Consider the following 6,000-nt stretch of genomic DNA (forward strand, 5'->3'; position numbering starts at 1 on the left):
TCATAAGAACATCTATAGGGATCCCCAGGTGGCTCAGTGGTGAAAGAATCTGTCTGCCAGTGCAGGAGATACAGGAGACTTGAGTTTGACTGCTGAATGGGGAAGATCCCCTGAAGTAGGAAATAGCAACCTACTCCAGCATTCTTGCCTGGAAAATTCCATGAACAGAGGAGTCTGGCAGGCTACAATCTATGGGGTCATAAAGAATTGGACATGACAGAGCAACTGAACAGGTTAGCAAGAACATCTATATATATTTGAAAAATACCAATTCATATATAAGGGAGAGATTTTCAAGCCACAGGCATCTTTGGTACACCAATGAATTCATAGATTCCTGATAACAGCACAAGAGTTTTCATAAATTTGGATCAACCTAAAAGTTGAAAAGTATAGAGTTGGGGAGGAAACAGAACACTCCGCTTGATTTGGACTAGAACCGAGGCAGGCATCTGGAAAACTTGGGTTTGACTGTGTCTGTGTCATGTAGCTACGTGAAGCAGGGCACATTGCTTAATCTCTTTGGAGTGCATTTTCTTCATCTCTAAATGGTGATGTTAAGACATAATAATGCTAATGTGATTCTGAAATCAGATAAAAGGGTGAAGGGAAGATGGCTAGATTCCTAGGACCAAAGTTAGGCTTTCCTTTCTTGTTTCTTGTAACCCTAGTACTACAGCACCAGTGTATACTTGCGTGATAAGGCCAGAACTGGGAGACATTTCCAAAAGACTCAAGCCATATGGGTAGTGACATTTATCAAGCACTGGCTGTGCTGAATTTACACTGATGACCTATTCATGAAAGCCTTGGTGTCTGTTTTCCAAACTACCAAGTCATTCCCCAAACAGAAGCTCTGCTAATTCCTGAAGTCTCTTGACAGGACATGCAATGTTGCTCTCTTCAGAACTGCCCTTTCTATTTATTGTAATTCATATGAAGGTTTGCAAGCAGTACGAATTCACAACCGAAATGAACTAAAGAAGTACCATATTTGCAGCTAAAGGTTTAGCAGTTCGGAGTCTGTAAATAGCGCCCCTTATGTAATCCATTATTCTCAGCAAGGATTCATGGGCTCAAGCCTATTTATTTTGACTTAGTTGTTCTCCTGTCATCTGGTAAGATTTAGCCTAACTGTAGCAGCTGCAGTCCAAATTACCATGCTGCTCTGAATAGGCTGTATGTACTGAGCTTGGGTGTGTGGGTCCCACGTGAAGAGTACATTCACATCCCAGGAAAACTGAGCGAGGCAGCAAGGGCACAGGTAGCATCCCCCAGAGCTTTGATCAGAAGACTTCAGCTGCTCAGTTCTTATCCCAAGGGCAGCCAAAACATCCAGATCAAAGGAGCCCAGAAAGAACGAAGGCACAGACCTAATTCAATTCAGGGAAATTGCCATGACTGTAGTGCTTAGTTTATTCTTCCAAGAAAACAACAACAAAAGAACAAGAAGAAAAAAAGACCACAAAAAAAAAAAAAAAAGCCCTAAGATCAGACTCTGGCATCAGGAATAAGTCTGCCAAGGCAGAAGGCATACCAAATGGGAAGGAGGCTCGTTTTCCTAGATTAATCAGAGTGCTTTGAGTCTGCTTTTATTTCCAAATGTACTACTGCCAAGGTACAACATAAGCCCCTTAATTCCTTCCCACAAACTAGAATTATTAGCTGTCATATGAGCTAAACAATTTTAATAAAACCCCAGGGAAACTGAAATCCATTTAGGTGGAAGAGTTACACCAGGAGATAGGTAATCAGAGGGTGGGGATTTTTAACCTCATTAAGAGCCTAATATAAATTCATCTCAGGCTGTTAAGTTAGCCCAGTGGTTACATGTTGACACTTGTCCAACAGTTTGGTTGATAATCCTTTTTGTGATGGACAGAAGGGTAAGGTATAACCGCCACCACCAGAGCTGAGGATGATGATGGCAAAGTTCTTCTCCAGAATGACATAGATACAAAAGATCATTCCACTGTGGAAATTTCCTTTTCAGTCTGGTTTTGGGAAGTAATGTGTCTAAAACCAAGCAAAGAATGGCAGAAACATTTCATCTGGAGGCTTTTGATGCAGAATAACTTTCCACGGTGGCTGATATTGAGCACCTTCTCCCCACTGTCATTAAATCGCTCCCCAGAGTTAAATTTCCAGGAAAAGTGAGTGTTAGTTGTTCAGTCTTTGCAACCCCATGGACAGTAGCCCGTCAGTCTCCTCTGTACATGGACTTCTCCAGGCAAGAATACTGGAATGGGCTGCCACTCCCTTCTCCAGGGGAACTTCTTGGCCCAGGGATCAAACCCAGGTCTCCTGCACTGCAGGCTGATTCTTTACCAACTGAGTCACTAGGGAAGTCAGGCACATGTTAAAATGCCAGTATGGTTACCTGAGAGGATAACACATGAACACCTGTGATCACATCAGTTTACCAGGTTCAAGGTGTTCAGCCTAAAGTAGGAGGAGTGGAGCCAGCACGTTTCAGAAGAACAAGGCCATTTCCAAGGTGGAAAGCAGGGCTCCCCAGGATGGGAATTCCTGCAAGGAATGGTCTGGGAGGAGCCCCTCCCACCCACAGGAAGCAGGGCGGGGCGGGGCGGGGCGGGGGTGCCGCAGAGGGCAGTAACAGCATCAAGGCATAGGCCACAAAGAGGACGCTAGGCAGGTTCTGGGGTGAACTATATTGGACTTCTCTTTTTTTACCCTGGAATGAGCAGGCGACAAGCAAGGCTGCAGGCTTGTTCTAAACTAGGACTTCTGTAAGTCTTGAGTTGCTACCTGTCAAGGTTTTCATCATGACATTAATCATGATTGGAAGCACCACCAATGCAGACCCAAATAGCTCCTTTAAAAATAACAATCTTTAAAATACATAAGTAATGAGAACCTCCTGTATAGCTCAGGGAACCCTACCCAGTGTTCTGTGCACGTGTGCGTGCTACGTCACTTCAGTCGTGTCTGGTTCTTTATAACCCTGTGGACTGTAGCCCACCGGACTTCTCTGTCCATGGGATTCTCCAGGCAAGAATACTAGAGTGGGCTGCCATGTCCTCCTCCAGGGGATCTTCCTGATCCAGGGAACGAACCCACATCTCTTTTATCTCCTGCTCTGACAGGCAGGTTCTTTACAACCAGCGCCACCTGGGAAGCCCCCCTCAGTGCTCTATGGTGATCTAAATGGGAAGGAAATCTGAAAAAGAGGGGACACATGTATCATGTATACATATATACATATTTGTATTTACATACATACATATTTGCTGTGCAGAAGAACCTAACACAACATTGTAAAGCAACTATACTTCAGTACAAGTTAATTAAAAAACTTTAATCAAAAAGATAATGGGCATGAATTAAACCTTCCTTTAACATGGCATTTTTGACCAAAAGAAATGTCTTCATAAACACACAATAAAGCTCTGAATTTACCTGGATTCAGATATTTCTAAAGCTGCATTTTCTATCTATTGTGTATCTCTGCATACTACACACACTGATAAAGCTGAAGGATATAACTTGGGGAGAAAATGTGAGGGTGTTTTTTAGTTTTAAACTGGAAAGCTCTGCAATTTATTTCTAGTTTCACTTTTGTCTACCTCTTTTTCATTGTCATAAAGTAAAATTAAATAGGGAAATTGCTTATGTTTTTGAAGGCTTTTTTTTTTTTCTGTCTGTATTTAATTTGTTTTCATTGCTATTTACCTTTCCTGCCCCACTGGTATAAATGTGCTTCCTTTATACAATATCTAGAAGAAAGTTGAAATGGGGAGTTGAAGTTCATTTTCACAATTCCCATGGGAACAAATTCATCAGTATTAGATGAGATGTCTTTCTTGGCCAGCAAGCGTGCCCTGTCAGAGTTGTGTTCATCTTTTGTTTTGAATGGACTGTGTGGTCCCTGTCAGTTCCTCTTCTTGGGAGAGATGATAGGCATTGTGTGTCTTGAGTGAAAAGCTGATATCTACAATGACATCTCATTGTGAATTCCTAGTCTAACTGGGCACAGAAAGGGTATTTGGATATGATCATTTCTATCCTTCTATCCATGTTTTATTGTTAATTAAAAGTTGGGACAGAGAGAAAGAAAAAGGGAACCTGGAGAGTCTGTGGCTACTGCTGACACCTCATGCTCAGAATTTCTGGCCTAGGCCCTGTACTGGTGAGGCACTATAAGACTTAAAACTGAGGCTCTGTAAAGCTCATTGCTCAACCCTCTACCTGGCCAGCCCTCGCCCAAGGCTCTTGATGCAAAAGCATCATCCATAGAGCCAAAATCATCCCATTTCCTGGTAACCTGAAAAATGAACCAATTTCGCTGCCCAAATACAGCATTCAATTGTTACAGGCCTTTCTAGTACTTTGCATAAAACAATACCAAGGGAGGTGCTACTGTCCAAACTTTTCCCTGAGTTCATTACTTATGTTATTTTTAAAGGACTCTGCCCCTTTAAAAAGGTTATTGCCTTTTGATTGCATCAGAAACTAGGAAGGTGCAAACAGGTACAGAACAATGAGATTGTTTCCAGTGAGTCTAAGAAAAGAGTTAGTTCTTCAGAAGCCAACTGAACTTTTTAGTGTGAGGTATAGAAATGCCATCTGATCCAAACTCCCACTCAATGGAGCGAGCATCTTCTATATCATGTCCCCAACAGATGGCTCATCTCCTCTTTAACATTTTCAGTGTACAACACACACAACCCATGTTTTGGAAGATGGCTCATTTCTGTTTTTCAACATACAGTTGTCTCTCTATTTTCATCTGAGACTTTCACTCTCCTACTCAAGACTCTGATCCCCTAACAGTGGCTTCAGAATAAATCCAACTGCCTAAGCATAGTATTCTCAGAAACTTGTGATCTACCTCTCATTTTTCTCTCACTCACATCTTCTGTTTTCCTATTTTAACCATTTGTTCAACAAATATATTGAATCTGTATATGTACTGAGCACTATAAATGCCACCACCACCACAGGAGGAAGAAACACAGTCTCTCGAACTGTAGAAACAGCACAGGCGCTCTTTTCAAGCATCCTGAGTGCTGGCAACACCAACTTTTAACCAATTCTCAAAGATGTCATCAATTCTCACAGCAATGTGGATTGTTCTCCCTTCCTGCAGTGCTCTCTCCTCCTTTCCACAGCCGACAGAAACTGTACTTCTTAACACAGTCTCCTTTGGGAAACTTTCTCTGACAGCAAAGTCAGAACAGAGGACTCTCTTATCTGTACTCCCATAGCACTTGGCTTCTAGAAAGTAAAGACCAGGACCTCATCCCTCTGTTCACTATTTCCTCTCCAAGCACAGGGCCTGGTATCAGGTCAGCACCACATGATCATTTGCTGAACGATTGATTGTGATGAAGGAGTGAGTAAACACATTTGTATGGTGGCACTTGCCAGAATCTAATTTGTGTGACCATTCAGTATGTGTGTCTTCCCCACCAGAATGTAAGCTCCTTGTTCGCAGCGACCTGCTCTGCTCTCAGGGTCCTCCATTCCTCACACAATGTCTAGTGCATGGTGAGCACCCAAGTGAAGGATTTAAACTAATTCATTCAGTAAATGTCATCAAGTGACTAAAACAGTTGCTTGCTAAGAGACTCAAGTTCAATCCCTGGGTCAAGAAGATCCCTTGGAGAAAGAAATGGCAACCCACTCCAGTATTCTCGCCTAGAGAATCCCATGGACAGAGGATCCTGGTGGGATATAGTCCATAAGGTCACAAAGAGTCGGACACGACTGAAGTGACTTAGTAAGCAAGCATAATATATGTGCAAGACACTTTAGGCATGCAGGTGTCTTCTACAACACTGAGGACTTACTCTAAGGGAGTTTATAATCAAATAAGAATAAGATACAAAAATAATCATTACTATGCCAAGCAAACTTTTATTATCTTACACATTAATTTTCTGATGAGTCATTAGAAGAGTATCTAAACCACACAGGTTTTATAAAATTCCAAGTTAAAGGAACTTTTATTGAAATTACACTAGCTGATATTTCCTT

General features: G+C 42.0%; 1 long non-coding RNA gene across 1 annotated transcript in view; it reads left to right on the forward strand.

Annotated features, from left to right (window-relative positions):
* LOC136169261 (uncharacterized) overlaps positions 1–111 on the forward strand; it is a 37,637-nt gene extending 37,526 nt beyond the window's left edge. The window contains exon 3 of the long non-coding RNA XR_010663401.1: positions 19–111. This is a non-coding gene — a long non-coding RNA (uncharacterized lncRNA). The remainder of the gene's footprint in view (positions 1–18) is intronic.
* The last annotated feature ends 5,889 nt before the right edge of the window (positions 112–6,000 follow it).

Source organism: Muntiacus reevesi, chromosome 1 (genome assembly GCF_963930625.1).
Source record: "Muntiacus reevesi chromosome 1, mMunRee1.1, whole genome shotgun sequence".
NCBI classification, from domain to species: Eukaryota; Metazoa; Chordata; class Mammalia; order Artiodactyla; family Cervidae; genus Muntiacus; species Muntiacus reevesi.